At 40.9% G+C, this 18,346-nt stretch overlaps 1 protein-coding gene across 8 annotated transcripts in view; it reads right to left on the reverse strand.

Annotated features, from left to right (window-relative positions):
- The window catches only part of FNDC3A (fibronectin type III domain containing 3A), a 195,036-nt gene that overhangs the window by 93,980 nt on the left and 82,710 nt on the right, over positions 1–18,346 (reverse strand). For 2 of the 8 annotated variants that reach the window (XM_030564931.1, XM_030564922.1), the window contains exon 2: positions 1,340–1,501. The exons of the other annotated variants lie outside the window; for them this stretch is intronic. The gene's annotated coding sequence lies outside the window, so the exon portion shown is untranslated. The remainder of the gene's footprint in view (positions 1–1,339; positions 1,502–18,346) is intronic. 8 annotated transcript variants of the gene reach the window in all.

Below are 18,346 nucleotides of genomic sequence, written 5' to 3' on the forward strand. Positions count from 1 at the left end.
GTTCTTGTAAAGATTACACTTCTTTTTCTGTGATAAGATTTTTATCTTGTAAAGTATGTACTAAAAGTGGATCCAAAAGCTTGTCAAAACAAGTGGTAAAAGTAGGTCATTTTAAAGAAGATGACAACTGTTCTCAGTGGAATACCCCTCAGAGAAACACTTCATTTACTGTTTTACATGATGTATACTCTGATTTTTTTTTGCAATCTATTAAGTACTACATAATCTGATGTGATTATTTACAGAAGTTCTTATAATTGAAATATTTTTACATTTTAATTAACAGAATTAAGTTTTAAAGAATTACTTTAACCACATATTTTCTGATTAGGAGGGTTTACCTTTAGCTGATAATCAGTGAACCCGTGGGGAAGCAGGTACATACAAATACTTCTTTTTAAACAAACACTATTTTGACACCACGTTTAGCAAGCTGCAGTAGTTGTGATACTAATCTGTGTGGATGCTGCAGGTCATGAACACTGCTATACTTAGCATTAGTCTAATGTGAACAAGGATGAATCACTCTCTCTTTGTTATCCTCAGGAGGAAATAGTGTTCAGGATTTACTGCAGCACATTAGTTTAACTATGTCTCTGTAACTGAACACCCACACTTCGACATCACACAGGCAATGATATGCATCACTGACGCAAGCACTGCCAGGATCAAATACAAAAGCCACAGCAGTTGAAACAATACAGTGCACCACTGACGTAGCAGCATGCCCATCTAACATTGACAGACTGCAGTAAATCAATAGTCCCCGATGCCAGGAATAGTTGCACCACTCTTTCTTTATATAATAGCTAAGACTTGGAAGTTTTATTTTAGGCTTCCAGCAGCTACAGTAATTACAAGAGACAGCAGCAGCAACAACAAAAAACAAGAAGTCTATATCTCTTTAAACTCTGTCTGTAGGATACCATGAAGAATCATCTCTAAGTGACAGACACTAGAAAGTGCTACAAAGAAAGAACTGAGAATTTTACTTATAATAAGCAGATAATATAATCCAAGTTTTGGACTTGAGCTGAGAAAGAGGCACCAGTAGGAGCTGTGAGCACTACAAGGATGTGGATAAACAGTGCTGTCAATCTAACACTTTCCATTAGCCCTAAATTCACACTGACAAAACGCCTCCCTCCCTCCATCAGTCTAGCTTTGGCATCAAGGCTATGTAGTAGCTGCTTGTAAACTGGGGTGGCCAATTTAAATATATACTTTTAAACTGAGTGTTAAATCTACCCATGAGTATATTGCAGTGAACAGGGAAGCTTATCTTATAAAAGAATAGTAGAAAGAATGCAAGGGGAAAACGCTCAAACAAAGCAGATACCTTCAGAATTGGAAAAACCCCATCAGCTTCATCCAAAGAGACTGAGGAATAATGGATCAAAGGACAGAGAGCTGTGAAGCGTGATCATCTCCAACCACTCCTGAAGAGTCCCTTCCAAAAACATCCCAGGCTTTTCCATGGGGGAGTACACACCCATTCAAACTGAGAAAATAAAAGGAGGCCATCAAATCCCCTCACAGAGGCAAATTGCCTGGAAAGGACAGATTCCCTATAGGGTTTTACAATCAATAAACCAATCAACTCTGTCCTATATGGGCTCAAACCTTTGAGAAAACAGAAGATACAGGCTTCCTTGCCCAAAACATCAAATATACTTTTATTTCAATTATTTCTCTGACCATAATGCAATCTTTTTTGCCAGTTACAGGCCTACTCTTTAATCAATATAATCTTCAAAATATAAAATAAAATCTTGGACTTTGCAGCAGATGATCAGCCTCTGCTAACTGGGGACATGTATGCCATCCAAGGTGCTTAGACAGATCTGTCGCACATCAGAGACTAATATAACTCTACCTCATCAAGCGGTACGGTACATCTGAATGAGGAGGTTTTCAATTAAATGGAATTATTATACAGTCTCTGTTCCAGACTCTCAAAATGTTCAGTTTGGGTCCTTTCTTTTATGGATAGTATCAAACTTGTCTTGAGTAACTATTGTGTGTCTATGCCAAACCCAGGGTTGTGAGTTCAATCCTTGAAGGGGCCATTTAGGGATTTGGGGCAAAAATCTGTCTGGGGATTAGTCCTACGTTGAGCAGGGGGTTGGACTAGATGACCTCCTGAGGTCCCTTCCAACCCCAATATTCTATGATACACTATGATTTACCACTTCCAATAAATTTATGTTAAATGTCTCCAGTCCTCTTATATCTTGTCCTGATCCAAATACCTGGCTATACATAAATCACCAGGCATCACAAGGAGACAAATATAGTATATTAGACTGAACACAAGGAATTTTTCCATTTTAATGTTCTTATCCTCAGTTGTAAAAATCCAGCTATGTTCACTGGCTCTTTAAAGTGATTAAACAGCAGTGTTTGTCTTACAGTTTGTTCTCACATAAAAAACTAACTGGGGAAAAAATGAAAGACTCTCAGTTTCCCAAGATCACCTTTGTGCAGTGCTTACATGATAGGACTTTCACTATCTGCACATAATATTCAATAGGTGCATGTACAATAAGACTGAGGTGATTCCAAATTAAACAAACAACCAACCTGGCCACCTGATGGGACTTAAAATAGCTCTTGCTAGGGAATATAAATACATCATCTAAAAGATTTTAGTCACATAGTTCAGCATTTTTTTCCGTGCTTCCTCTTTCAGTCCTTCAAAAGAAAAAAGTTTTATTACCTGAAAAGGTCTTTTCTGTATCTTTATATCCAACTCTCTGCACTAAACAGTTATTTCTTTCTGTCACAGCTTAGCAGGCTGCACTAATACCTAACTAAAGTTCAGATTTTTTTTGCATCTTCTGCTTTCTCAGGAAATAAGGGAATTTATTAATAATTAAATAAAGAGATTTTGGGGTCCATTCAAAAGCATCTGGCAGTCCAGATTTGGCCTGCAGTCCATAATTAACTAACCCTGATCTAAGGAATCCTCTTTCTCCAGTTGTGAATTTCTTAATACTCCAAAAAAAACCCCAACATAAACCAAGAATAAAATCTGCATATAGGTAGGTCATGACTAAATAAATCAACTATACACATTATTGCTTGTATCCAAAATACTTATTTTCAGGGTGGGACATTCCAGAGTTATGACTGAAATTATATGGAAGATGCCTTCGGGAGATAATGAACTTCTATTTTCTGTATTTTAATGTCTGATGGTATTTGACTATTAAACCACATATCTAGCTACGAGGATAGGAGAAAGTCAGGAAGGCATCACTGCTCCAAGAAAGCAACACTCATAGGGTATGTCCAGAAAGTAGAAGGCATCCAAGTTGTGATACTTTGGTGAATAACCGTATAGTAAGTGAAGGCCCTGATAAAGGCCCAGTATGAGGCCTGAGGCCTGAGCTAAAGTAATGGTCAAGACTTTGCTAACATAAAGCAAAGTTAAGCTGTGAGCCAGAGGCAGGCTCTGCTCACAGAAGCTGGCAAGGAAAGGGCTAATGCAAGAAGATACATACCTAAAAGGTACTGAACACTAGAGATCAGAACATTCACATACTTGCACATTCCACACAGATAATAAGGAACAGACTGACCCATCCCAATGACGGGGCAAAAGGCTAATATGATGGATAGAGTTGTTTTGTTCGAACCAACATGTACAAGGTGAGAGGCGGCACCTTACTACATAAAGGGGTTGTACTTTGCTACGTAGAGGAGTTGCACCTCAAAACGTCAGGAGTGATGTGTAACTTGTTTGTACCTGTGTATAAGAATGCATCCCTGGGGCGGTGTCTTTGTCCGGCCTAGGGGGCAGTGGAAAGTCCCACCACTAACTGAGCCGAGTCCATTGACTGCGGGTACATATTTGCAGTATGCCCTGTAGAGTAACGATCTGGAGGGAACTGTATCCAATACGGCAATAAACCTGGCCGATGTGCCTTCGTACCTTACTAGACTCTGTGGTCATTGGGGGTTCTCTTCGGGTCTGCCGTGTCAGCTATCTGCAGAGCTGGGGCAGCACAAGAGGGAACACATGCACGCAGCTGAGTGATACCAACAAGGAGAGAGCAGAGCACCACACCGGTAGCATCTGACAACACCTCTGACAACACCAGTGACCCCGACCGCTGATCTGGTGAGTAAGTGAGCTGTCCGCTGTAAGAATCGCAATCTAACATGGCAGAAAACCTCGTGCTAGGGAACCCCCTGATCCCCTCCCTTTTGATCCCCATGGAGTTTTATAACTCATGGACCCGCTGGATTGCCAGTAAGGTGGGTCCATATGAACTGAAGAATGGGGAAACATGGACTGGCATATATAGAGCGATTGTAGAATCCGAGGCTCTGAAAAATAGTAATAAAAGTAAATAGGCAACAATTATGCAACTACTGTCTATGGCAGTGAGATGGCTGAAACTGCATACTGGCCAAACAAGTAATGGAAAAAGCAGAGCAAGTAACAGTAACAAAGAAACAGTTAAAAGAATCAAAAGAAGCTAAACAGCCCTGGAATGCTCCCACCGCCCTTGCAGGGTGGCAAGCAGCCCAGAGACAACCAGTACAGGAACAGAGTGAAACACCGGAAACAGCTGTAAGAAACCTACAAAAAATACATGTGCCATCCCCTGTTATAACTATTGGTGGTAAACAGCAGGCTTCAGGTAGCTACCTTGTGTCTGAAGAATGGGGACAGAAGCGGAAAAAGGTGGTCCTAGTAAAATTAAAAGATGAAACTGGGTCCACTGCATTGAAACCATCACCTTACGATAAAAGCCAGGATCCAGTTAAACTTAAACTGGAACCTAGATTGGTGCCTGTCAGAACGGGACAAGTAAGTGCACAGAAGGAAAGAGTAGCAAACAATACTTTCATTGAATTGGTAAATCAAATGAAGGAAAAAATGGAACAGTTCACAGAGCACATTAGGAGACAGGAGCTGCGACTCGATCGCAGGGGAGTGAATAAAAAAGAATTTCGAAGTAAAAAACTGAAATTAAGCAGGTTAACACCTAGAATTGATGCATTAACACATGGAGCTGCCCAGAAACAGTTAACTGCAGCAAAAAAGGGCACTCCCATTAACCATTTGGCATGTGCACAAAAGCAACAGACAGTGGGAGAACAAATTCAGGTTTTAGAAGAGCAGGTAATTACCCCCAATCTCCTCTCAGAGCCAAGATAAAAACCAGGGGCGCAATTCCTAACTGTGTAGGTTCCCAATTGCTTTGACCCACGGAACCACACTCCGCACTCATATCTAAAAATAGAACCTTCTTTCTCAAATATTTTTCCATACCAGTTAAGTTTTGACTTTTATATGTTTTCTCAGTTTGCTGAACTCGCTGCTGCTGCCTGTGCTTTCAAATACCTTGATAGAGTTAATCTCTCTTGGCTCAGATCTCGCTACCTTCCTAGGTTGCTCTTCACCCCCCTTTTTCCCCCCCACCTCTCCTCACTTCTGCCCTCTCCCTTTGTTTTAAAAGTTAAAAGTTATAGTTTTTACAGTAACCTCCAAAAAATAAAGCAATTGAAAACAGAACAAAACAAGAAACAAAAAGAAAACAAGGTAAAAACTTTAAATCCAGTAAATTAATTATTTTAACCCTTCAGGAATGCAACAGCTGGAATTATTCCTAACTTTCCTGAAGATATGGTTGCCAAGCAACGGAAATGCACTCTCTGCTTCTAATCCTAACCACTAACTAATATTTGAAACATGGGCTTTTCTTATTTCCATATAGCAGAGTTTTAAAATAATGTTAAATATAAAGTAATGCAAAATTCCTTGTTACCAAATTAATACAATACATTTGGCAAATATTAATAAATTTTTATCAGATTTATGCTACAAGTTTTAAATAAGGTAATAACTTGTTTATTCAAACATTTAACCCTTTTTATTTTTGATGGTGTTATTTTGTACAGTTCTGAACAGAATTCTGGCGCCATTTGTTTTTAATTGTAAATTTGTCCTGTATGTCATGTGTGTGTGTCTTGTATCTATGTTGTTTGTGTCACGTGACTATTTTTAAAAAAAATTATTTTTTGTTGTTGCAACAAAAGTCAATTTTATATCCTTTTAAAAAATATATATATAAATTGTGGTACCACACTATTTTAAAATCATTGTTGGGGTATAATCATAGTATTATTAACACCAGTTTTTTGAGCAAAGTTCAAAAAGGTTTCAGTTACAAATATATGTACATATATTTCTGTCTCAACAAATAATGCAATTGCAAACAAAAAGAAATTTCTTTTATCAATCACAATTTTGTTTTTTAATTTTTTTTTAAATTTGTTATTCAAAGAAAAAATGTAAAGGGAAACCTCAACATTAAAGTAAAGATAATATTAACAAAATGTCAATTTCTTGTCTGGGCTTTTTATAAACTTGTTTGCACTGTTAAATATAGCTATAAGACTGTCATAACCAAAATGTTTTAAAATAACAATTTATGCATAAAGCTAACCAAACAATTTCAAAAGGTTTCTATATTTTCAACAGGTTTCCACCTTTGGCTCCCAAACATAACAAAGCAATTTGAAAGTATACCCTCAAATACTCTTAAGGTATTTGCATGTATCTGTATTTAAAATTTAGTTTGCCTTAATGTTATAGTTGGTTTAATTTTATATGCTTTTCTTTTGTTATGTTATATTAATGGGAAGCAATGGTTGTTAAGGTTTGTGCTTCTAAACAGTTAACAAAAGTGAAATTGGTATCACGAGCAAATTAACTCTAAAAGCTTGTTAAAATTATGTTACTAACCCTTTTGCTGAAACAAAGTGTTCAGCAAGGGAAAGCAATACCTCTTCTCAGGAAGATTGTGAGCATTTATTTTAGCCGTTAAGCAGTACATTTAGTATTAAATATTAGTAATGCACCCCAAATGAAAATGAATGTCTATACAACAACTGCAAAAGTATAACTTGTGTTATAAAAGGCTCGGTCCCTATTACATTGTTCTTATCACTTTGTAAACAAACCAAGTTAACTGTGTATTAAGTTTGGGTTACTACAAACAAACAAACAAAACTTTACTATGTTAATTAACAAAAGTTGTTTAAGTTGCATCCCACAGACGAAAGATGCCAAAAAATATCACACCCTGAAGACACCAAATAATATCAGTATACAGTGAAGAAACCTCCAAGCAACAAGAAAAGAAAAATGAAGCGCTTTATAAGTAAAAGACTGGTCAAATACACTTCTATCTACCATATATGGACAATTAAGTTAACAATCAGATAAAAACCACTAGCTGGATCAGAAAAACTATCATTTAATTTTAACTTGATTACTGTGTAAAAACAACTGAATTATTGCTGTACTACTGTACTATCATTGTACTGCTGTATTATTGCTGTATTGTATTATTGCTGTACAACATCTACAATGTGCATAACCTTGCTAAACTGTTTAACCAACTCACAGGTAAAAATCAACAAACGAATGGCAGCAAACACTATGAAGGCAAGGAAAAAACAAATTGGTAAAGAAATTAAGTTACATAGTAACTACAAATTGGGTAAACAAATTGCCTGTTAGTACCAGTCATAATTTGGGTCAGTGACACTGCATCCTAACTGAGGCACATGTTATTCAAAACAATCTTGTTCAGTGTCTGGGTACTAATATTAAATCCTGACACAGCAATATTTAATAAATTGGTTACTATCTGTTCAGTAGGTTATCTGGAAGACAGCATCCATAAGAAACAACTGGATCTACATCAACTACTGGTGTATCACAGAGCAGTTCAACCAATGGAACAGAGAAGCTACCCACTTCTCTTTCCTGCCCAGTAAAGCTTACCCAAGGGTGACGACCAGCAGCAAGGGTAACCTATAATATGAATGGACAGTACTGTGTAGTAACTAATTACAAAATATTTATATATAAAGGCCTCAGTGGTAGTGTCACTACTCCAAATTTCTGTTTTACTTCTCATATACATAACACTGTGGGACACACTATCACAATCCCTATCACAGTATTTTAAAACACTCAGCCTACTATTAATGATGAGACAGGTGATAACTGGAATTGCCCTAATAGGAGTGTGTTTCTGTCTGTGTCACCAAAGTAAAAGGGCCAGAGTACACCAGCAGCCTGGAAAAACAGGGCTATGCTTGGATATAAGTTGGTGTCATATGTACACATACATACTATACATATAGGCCCATACACACTACAAATATATGCCATATCCATATAATTCATATATATTAATTATTCGGAAGTGCCTCTAAGGATCAATCATAATATTACATTCCTCAGTCGTGGTCCCGGGCCTAACATTCCCAGGCCCACAATAAGGGACTAAAAAATAATTGGATAATATCTGTCTCTCAGTCGTACGAGGGAATGTGCAGACTAAAAAGACAGATGGGGCATGAGTGTATGGATGGTAAAATAAGGTAACCACTTAACAGTGTTTAGCCCACTGGGTTATCTTTAGTCCATGCATTATGCTTTTCCGGGACGATGGGTAAACATCCTCCCCATAAAAAGACAAAAAGTGGGGGAATGTAGTAAGTGAAGACTCTGATAAAGGCCCAGTATGAGGCCTGAGGCCTGAGCTAAAGTAATGGTCAAGACTTTGCTAACATAAAGCAAAGTGAAGCTGTGAGCCAGAGGCAGGCCCTGCTCACAGAAGCTGGCAAGGAAAGGGCTAATGCAAGAAGATATGTACCTAAAAGGTACTGAACAGTAGAGATCAGAACATTCACATACTTGCACATTCCACACAGATAACAAGGAACAGACTGACCCATCCCAATGACGGGGCAAAAGGCTAATATGATGGATAGAGTTGTTTTGTTCGAACCAACATGTACAAGGTGAGAGGCGGCACCTTACTACGTAGAGGGGTTGTACTTTGCTATGTAGAGAGGTTGCACCTCAATACGTCAGGAGTGATGTGTAACTTGTTTGTACCTGTGTATAAGAATGCATCCCTGGGGCGGTGTCTTTGTCCGGCCTAGGGGGCAGTGGAAAGTCCCGCCACTAACTGAGCCGAGTCCATTGACCGTGGGTATATATTTGCAGTATGCCCTGTAGAGTAACGATCTGGAGGGAACTACTACTGTATCCAATACGGCAATAAATCTGGCTGATGTGCCTTCGTACCTTACTAGACTCTGTGGTCATTGGGGGTTCTCTTCGGGTCTGCTGTGTCAGCTATCTGCAGAGCTGGGGCAGCATAAGAGGGAATACACGCACGCAGCTGAGTGATACCAACAAGGAGAGAACAGAGCACCACACCAGTAGCATCTGACAACAAACCACAGGAAAAGCCAAATATCTACCCTACAGATCTTTTTTTCAAAGGACATGTTTTCTCCTCTTTCTGTTCATAAAAATGTTATACATTTAAGTGAATTCACTTTGAACTGGGATCTGTTGAACTGTGTAGGTTTCAGAGATATACAAGAAAATCTAACAGTAGATTTGTATGCCCTATCTCCATTTTAATGACAATAAAGTACCACCAGTACTTCCCCTTCCTAGTAAATAGACTAGGGCAGAAACTGGGAAAACCATTTTCTTAGGTAAGTTGGAACAGAGGCAAAACTTACATAGCAGGAGGTGACAGGATAAGGATCTGTTTTTCATCAAGACAGAGTGGAGAAAAATTTGTAGGACAGAGCAGCTGGTTTAACTAAGTGATCTATCAGAAAAAGAGTGACAACTATGTAATTGACATCATGAGTCTTGAATATTAAGGTGGCCTCCACTGATGAAGTTCTGGGACCAAAATGGCTGCTATCTAGTTCCCATTAAGAACAAAAAGGTTTAATGACAGCTGTCCCTATTTTTTTTAAACAAATAGCTCAATGTTCCTGTAAAATCTATTTCATTGAATGTATAGACATCATTCTCTTTCCATTAGCCAGTGAGTTTGCTTTTCTGACTAGATGAAAAGGTCTTTTGTTACAGCTGACAGAAATGGAAATAAGTCCTCAAGAACTGATCTCATCCCCCTCCTCTGATCATAGACACTACATGGAATTACAGTTTAGCCCTCTAATGACAAAAGCAGATGGAATTTCCTGAATTCCAGGAAGCTGATGTGAAGATTCTACCTGTGTTCAGAACATTTGCTTTGCACTAGAAAGTGTTCAATATGCACCTCTGAACTCTGCAGATTTGTATCTACAAGAACCTTTCATGTGTGTTCTTGAAGTCACATGTTTCTGAAAACAGTCTTTATTCAACCATTTGAAGGAGGATGAAAACTGTCTGAAGCAAATGGGATAAAAGAAGAAGTTGTCCCAGATGCAAGCTCCCTCTGAGGCAACCCAAGCTGCACACAACAAGCTCAAAACCAGATCAATCAAACATCATCCATGTATGACATTAAAAAAAAAAGAACTAGGAGATGATGGGCTCTCCATCCCCTCCTCTGTCCATCCACAACAAGACAACTATATGAATACAACTATAGTATGCAACCCTTCCGAAGACAGAATGGAGAATGAAGGCTTGCTAAAACACTGCTGATCTTAACATTTATTTTATTTGGCACCTGTATAACATGGTGATTAGTGTACTATTCATACTTATACAGCTAGATGAAATTCCTGATTCTGGCAATCACTTTTAAAGTAAACACAGAGGAGTATAGTTTTCAGTGATCAAACAACTTTATGGAACTCTTATCCCAGGTCAATCAGCCCAGGGCTTTGGAACATCTGAAGAATCCAAGACATTGCTTTTTTGGTTAGACTTAAAAACTATGCTTCAACTAAACATTGAGAGGTACTATAATCTACATCACACACCTGACCTTTTCCCTAATGAAGTGGTTTCTACAATATCATTTATGTCACAAAACTACTGCTGTTCCTCCCACTCCCCCAGGGGCAAACTTCAAATTCTGATGTTGACCCCGCAAAACCAGGGTTCCTGGGGATCTACGGATGCAAGAAAATCCCCTGGATTGACTGCCAAAAGCACTTTTTAAATCTATTCCATCTACATTATTTTTAACAGGTTTTACCATTTCAAGTCCAGAATTGGTTCTCCCCTTTCATCTTTTTTGGTTCTATAATGAAAAGGGAAAAGACTTCCTGATTCTATCATAGAATCAGAAAAGAGATAATAGAATCCTTTGCTTGACATAAAAAAAAATAAATTTCCTTACACAAAGGCTCCACCTACCACGAATCAAATAACTAACAGAGACATTATAGAGGCACCAACCTGCCCTTTTCAATCTCAGTTCTACATCTTTTCAAACAAACTAATACAGACAGAAGTACAATTGTGGAAAGAAAGCAGATTTGCTACCTATAAATCAATCCTCAAGGTAAAGTGGGAAAGAAGTAGGATGGGGAAGAGAAAAATTACTGCTAGGGCTATTGATTAATCGCAGTTAATTCGTGATTATCTCACAAAAATTAATCATGATTAATTGGTTTTAATTGCACTGTTAAACAATAGAATATCAACTGAAATTTATTAAATATTTTGTTTTTCTATATTTTCATATATATTATATTCTGTGTTATAACTGAAATCAAAGTGTATATTATTTTTATTACAAATATTTGCACTGTTAAAATGATATACAAAAGACAATATTTTTCAATTCACCTCATACAAGTACTGAAGTGAAATCTCTTTGTCGTGAAAGTGCAATTTACAAATAATAGATTTTTTTTGTTACATAACTGCACTCAAAAACAAAACAATGTAAAACTTCAGAGCCTACAAGTCCACTCAGTCCTCCTTCTTGTTCAGCCAATCGCTAAGACCAACAAGTAGGTTTACATTTGCAGGAGATACTGCTGCCTGCTTCTTATTCACAATGTCACCTGAAAGTGAGAACAAGAGTTTGAATGGCGCTGTTGTAGCCGCTGTTGCAAGGTATTTACATGCCAGATATGCTAAACAGTATGCCCCTTCAGTATGCCCCTTGGGCATCATTCCAGAGAACATGCTTCCATGGTAATGACGTTCATTAAAAAAATAGTGTGTTAATTAAATTTGTGATTGAACTCCTTGGGGGAGAATTGTATGTTCCCTGCTCTGTTTTACCCGCATTCTGTCATATACAGTATTTCATGTTATAGCAGTCTCGGATGATGATCCAGCACATGTTGTTTATTTTAAGAACACTTTCACTGCAGATTTGACAAAACACAAAGAAGGTACCAATGTGAGATTTCTAAAGATACCTACAGCACTCGGCCCAAGGTTTAAGAATCTGAAGTGCCTTCCAAAATCTGAGAGGGATGAGGTATAAAGCATGTTTTCAGAAGTCTTAAAGGAGCAACACTCCAATGCAGAAACTACAGAGCCTGAATCACCAAAAAAGAAATCAACCTTGTGTTGGTGGCATCTGACTCAGATAATGAAAAGGAACATGTGTCGGTTTGCACTGCTTTGGACTGTTATCGAGCAGAACCCATCATCAGCATGGACGCATGTCCCCTGGAATGGTGGTTGAAGCATGAAGAGTCGTAAGAGTCTTTGGTGCCTCTGGCATGTAAACATCTTGCAATTCTGGCAACAACAGTGCCATGAGAATGCCTGTTCTCACTATCAGATGACAATGTAAACAAGAACCAGGCAATATTATCTTCTGCAAATGTAAGCAAATTTGTTTGTCTTAGCGATTGACTGAACAAGGAGGAGGGCTGAGTGGACTTGCAGGCTCTAAAATTTTACATTGTTTTATTTTTGAATGCATTTTTTGTACATAATTCTACATTTGTAAGTTCAACTTTCATGATAAAGAATTTGTATTACTGTACTTGTATTAGGTGAATTGAAAAATACTATTTCTGTTGTTTTTTACAGTGCAAATGCTTGTAATAAATATATTTAAATATAAATATAAAATAAATATAAAGTGTGCACTGTACACTTTGTATTCTGTGTTGTAATTGAAATCAATATGCTTCAAAATGTAGAAAAATATTTAAATAAATGGTATTCTATTAACAGTGCGATTAATCGCGCGATTATTTTTTTCAATTGCTTGATAGCCCTAATTACTACTAACAAAAGTATTACTAAGTAATCTTCCCGTCAACTATATCTCCTTTTCTTCCTTTGTACAACGGATTCTTTTTATTAAGCAGATGTAAGCAGTGTAACTCTGACCATGCTTACACAGGGAGTTTAGTTCTCACTGAGTTGACTCAGACTAGTTGGTGCATAATACGTAAGCCATACTAATAACGTGCACACAGGATGGTTGTGCCCACTTTCAATTTGCATCACTGTGTATATACAGCAGGGGCTTTGTGTGAACTAAGCTGGTGGCATTGTGCAAGGATATCCTATTGTCTTTGGCTTTGCTGGTGAGCTGTGTGCATGCTAGGATTTTTCTCATCGCACACTGTGGAATGCATAATATAAGCCAGGCAGAAGCCAGTGGCGAATTCTGGACTTCGGATCAACTTAAAAGATTCCCATGATTCTGCTCCCTTTGTCCCATGCGTCTTCTCTTTCTGGGCAGGCTAGCACCATTTTCAGTTTTCAGCAGTGACTCCTGCAGCAGCAGCAACGGCAGCAGAGGAAGGACGAGGAAGCCGAGAAGCCCACTGAGCAATTGCTACTACGTGAGCTCGTCCTGGAGCCACTTCAAACAATGCAGCACTGTTTCTAGGCTTAGGAAACCAGTGATAATGTGTGAGAAAGGATCATTCTGCAGACCTGAGATAATTAGCAGTGACAAAAGAATTTCAGGATGTCAAAGGCAACCTTTTTGGAGATCAGTGCTGAAGCAGCCCTGGAACTGCAGCAGAAGCATACCAATGTGTGGTGCCCCATTCTCACTGAGAAGCAGGTCACCATTGCTCTCTGGAGTCTGGCCATCCCTGAATGTTGCCAGTCTATAAATAACCAATTTGACTAAGGAGATCAACCATTGGGACCATTGTCATGCAGGTGTGTGATACCATGCATAAGGTACTATTGCATCAGGTTACAAAACTTGTTAATGCTCAGATTTTTGATGGCTTTGCACGCATGAAGTTCCAAAACTGTATTGAGGTAATAGATGGGACCATGTGCCTTTAATTTATCTCCCATATCAGGCCTTTAAGTATATAAAGAGAAAGGGGTATTTCCCTACGGTGCTCCAAGGGCTGGTTGACCACCAGAGCAGGTTCACAAACATAAATGCAGAGTGATCTGGAAAGGTCCACAGTCTTTTGGAACTCACCTCTATTTACCCGAATGAATAAAGGAGACTGCCCCCAGGATCACCGTGGACATTAATGGTAGGGAAATTGCTCCATTTATCCTGAAAGTCCTGGCCTATCCTCTGCTTCCCTGGATAAGGAAGCCATTCACAGGCTACTTGGAGAGAACGAAGGAACTGTTTAACTATCGATATAGTAGCTTCAGAATGACAGTAGAGTGTTTGCTGGCCACCTTAAAGGCAGATGGCACTATTTATGGACTAGGTTGGAAGCTGCAGTATTTTGTTTAAAATTATAGCTGCATGTTGTATTTTGCACAATATTTTTGACAGTAAGGGAGAAAGTCTTAACGATGGGCGGGAGGCTGAGGTGTAGAGACTTGCTCAGCAGTTTAAGCAGCCAGAAAGGAACCCATGAGAAAATGGAAACAGCCAGAATAATACTGTCAGGGATGCTGCCAAAGGCGGGCTGGCCCTTTAACGCAGGTGGACTCAGATTTGCCCATAGCTACTTGGGGCAATTAGTGATGCCAGCTGGGTGTAATGGAGTTAGTGACTGACTCCAGCTTCAGAGGACTACTTAAATAGAGCGGGGAACAGTCTATGGGGAAAAGATTCTGGAGAAGACAGGACTCTCCTGCAGGAAGAACCCACAGGATAGGCTCCTGGGGATGAGGGTGGGGAAAGCACCAAGACAGGGATAATAGGGTATGTCTGCACAGAAATTAAACACCCCCAGCTGCCCGGGGTCGCTGATTCAGGCTTGGGGTGTGCGGATGTAAAACTGCAGTGCAGACATTTGGGCTCAGGCTGGAGCCTGAGCTCTGGAGTCCCACAAGGGGTGAGGATCCCAGAACCCTGGCTCCAGCCAAATCCCGAGTGTCTACACAGCAATATTTAGACCTGCAAGCCTGACTCAGCTGACCTGGGCCAGCTGTGGCTGTACCACTGGCCTTTTATTCCAGTGTAAACATGCCTATAAAGGTTGGAAGTCAGGTAGGAGAACCCACATAAAGCAGAGTAGGCTCCTGTGGAGGAGCCCTAAGACAGGGCCTACAAAGATCAGGGAGATTCCTAAGGAAAGCTGCCAGAGTCCCTGGGAGAAGAGAGGCAGCATGGGAAGAAGGAAGATAAGAGAAGCTCTGCATGGGCCAAGAGAAGGGACTGCAAAGCAGAGGACTTTAGTGGAACCTGAGAGGGGCAGAAGAACCTGCATTTGATTTGGATTTTTAGTTGGATCTCATTATCCCAGAAAGGGACTGAGCTTTGTGTGATTTGACTGGAGGTCTGAGCCAAGGAAGACCCAGCAAGAGGCAGATGGCAGGAGAAAGTGCCAGAAACGGGGATGCCCTGCAGCATTGAATGCTGACGCAAGGGAGTATTACAGGTGGTGAGTACACTACATTACAGATGCCTATTGCTCTTAATTTGAGTTTCAGGCCTGAAAATGTTCTGCTGTACATCCAGTTGTTATCTGGGGGAGGCAGGGGGCATAGAATGTGAGCACTGCAGTGTCTTTTAGGGGTGGTAGAAGTGGCACGTTGTGCTGCTTTTTATCTTGTGTCTGCTGTTATACTTTTGTAAAAATCTCTGACATGCAAAATTCACAGCTTTTCTGTCTATGATTTTTAAAGGTTTTTATTATTAAACAATAATTTATTATGTAACAAACAGAAACATTTACTTAAAACATCCGTGAAACACAGGTTTAAAGTGACACAGTCAAGTGGAGAGCAATGCACAACAATGGGGTTGGGGGAGAGTTCACAGGCAAGTATATGTCTTGCCTCTGCCTCTTGTTCTTGTTCTTGGACCTTCTGGTGTTGAGTGTCAGGCTCAAAGTTATCAGGGTGTTAAAGGGTCTGAAAGAGCAGGGCTCCTTGGTGTAATTCTTCTTGCTGCCCTCAACTTGGGCTAGGGAGGGGATTGGCATCTGGGAGCAAAGCTGTGGGAGTACAGTGGGAAACACATGCTGGTGTTCCCAGGATCTTGTATTGTCCAGGGGCTTCAGCATAGAGCTTTGACTGTCTGTGTGCCCGCTAGTAGCATGCACTGCAGCAGAGCATTCTACTTCTGTATTGCCTCTGCGTATCCCTGTGTCAGAGGCCTAGCTGGCCCTCTACCTTGTGGAGCTTGTCAAAGCTCCTGGTTTTGCTGGGAGTCTTCCAGAATCGGGCTCTATCTCCCAGAGGCTACTGAAACCAAACTGGAAGGTTTTGGGCTGCTAAAAGTCCAGCGGCACAGCTGGGCTAAGGCAGGCTCCCTACCTGCCCTGGCCCCATGCAACTCCCAGAAGCAGCTGACGTGTCCCTGTGGCCCCTGGGGGGGGGCATGGGGTCTCTAAGCGCTGATTCCATAGCTCCCATTGGCTGGAAACTGTAGCCAATGGGAACTGTCAGGGTGGTGCCTGCAGGCAGGGCAGTGCACAGAGATCCTGCCTCCCCCCACAGGGATGTGTTGGCTGCTTCCTCAAGCGGCGTGGCGTCAGGCAGGCAGGGAGCCTGTCTTAGCCCTGCTGCACCACCAACAGGGAGCCGCCCAAGGTAAGTGCCACCTGGCTGGAGCCCACACCCCCCACCTCCTCCTACACTCCAACTCCCTCCTGCCTCAATCTGGAGCCCTCTCATGCACCCAAACTCCCTCCCAGAGCTCGCATCCCACACCCTTTCCTGCACCCCAATTCCCTGCCCCAGCCCAGAGTCCCCTCCTGCACTCAAATTTCCTCCCGGAGCCCGGACTCCCTCCTGCACCCCAACCCCTTGCCCCAGCCCAGTGAAAGTGTGTGTGTGTGGGGGTGGGGAGCAAGCGACAAGGGAGTAGGGGATGGAGTGAGCTGGGTGGGGCCTTGGAAAAGGGGGGGTGCCAGGGTGGGACCAGGGTGTTTGGGTTTGTGTTATTAAACAGTTGGCAATCCTGAAGGGAATGGGAATAGTTAATTCACAGAGTAATTGGGAGTAGTTAATTAGACATGGAAGCATCTGAACATGGCTAAGGATTTTAGTTAGACAAGGAGAAAGGAAAGGAAGCTCCTGAGAGGAACTGCCAGTGAGCCCAAATTAAGCAAATGCTCTCCAAACAGCGAGGCCTGGGAGAATCCCTCAACAAGCAGGGGAAAGACTTCAGAGCTTTCTATGCAGTGGAGAAGCCTGATACCTTACAGCTGAAGTAGCTGCTGCTGGCACCTAGAGACTTTTGGTTTGGAACTAAAGTTTTATCTGGGCTCTTAGATAAGAGCCTTTATATCACTGTATAAGTGCTCATTTCAGAAGGTTTTATTAAAGGGAGACATACTACTGTAAAGCAGAGTGGCTTCTCCTCAACTGCACTGTTTCTGACCTCACTGAGGGTGGAAACTGAGGCAGGCTACAGCAAGCCACACTCAGTGTCTTTTGCCATGGCAATGCTCTCTCCCCAAGCTCTTTGGATAGTTCTCTGGTTTCTTCCCCCTCTCCAACCTCATATACAATCTCCAGCTCTCCATTATCTTTATTTTTGGGAGGTAGGGGTAGGGGAGTCTGAAATGAGGTCTGCAAACGTTCATTCCAAGTTCTCTGTTTCTTCCCCCTCAAGTTACCCAACTGCTCATTCATTGATAAAGGCCCTGTCCTTGAGAGTCTGGCCAGTGCAGGTGCTCTGGCTATGGGAGTAGGGGAAAACACCCAAGTGGTGGTGGTTCATATTTCAGAGAGGCTATGATAGTATTTTTCTACGATGTATTTCTCATTTCCCCTCCCTGAGATTCTTCCCACTCTGGGGGAACTCCAGATGGTAAGCGGTGGAGGCCTGGGGCTAGATTAGGATTTTTTTGTGTGCCGTAGATGCTGTTTGAGTTTGCAGTTGTACCTCAGCGGCTGTGGGTGTTGGGAATTATGTTCAGGGTTTGGCTTTGCAGTTTAGGCTATGCCTTGGAAGTGCTGATCAGGTGTTGGAGGGACTAGCAGGGGGTTTCTGGGGGCAAACTAGATACTAAACCCCCTATACATCCCTTTTAAGATGCCCTGACTCTCAGTGATGTTATACTGAGGTGGGTGACTACAAGGCAAAGAACAGCCTTATTCAGAAAAGCAAAGGGCAGATCAGCAAGATACACTGTGAAGTTATTCATCAAGACAGTCCTTTCAGAAGTAGTGAAGGATTGGAAGGGAGTTGTAAGATATGCTGGAAGCAATAACCATAGAGCGATTCCCCAT

The sequence above is a fragment of the Gopherus evgoodei genome, chromosome 1, assembly GCF_007399415.2.
Source record: "Gopherus evgoodei ecotype Sinaloan lineage chromosome 1, rGopEvg1_v1.p, whole genome shotgun sequence".
NCBI classification, from domain to species: Eukaryota; Metazoa; Chordata; order Testudines; family Testudinidae; genus Gopherus; species Gopherus evgoodei.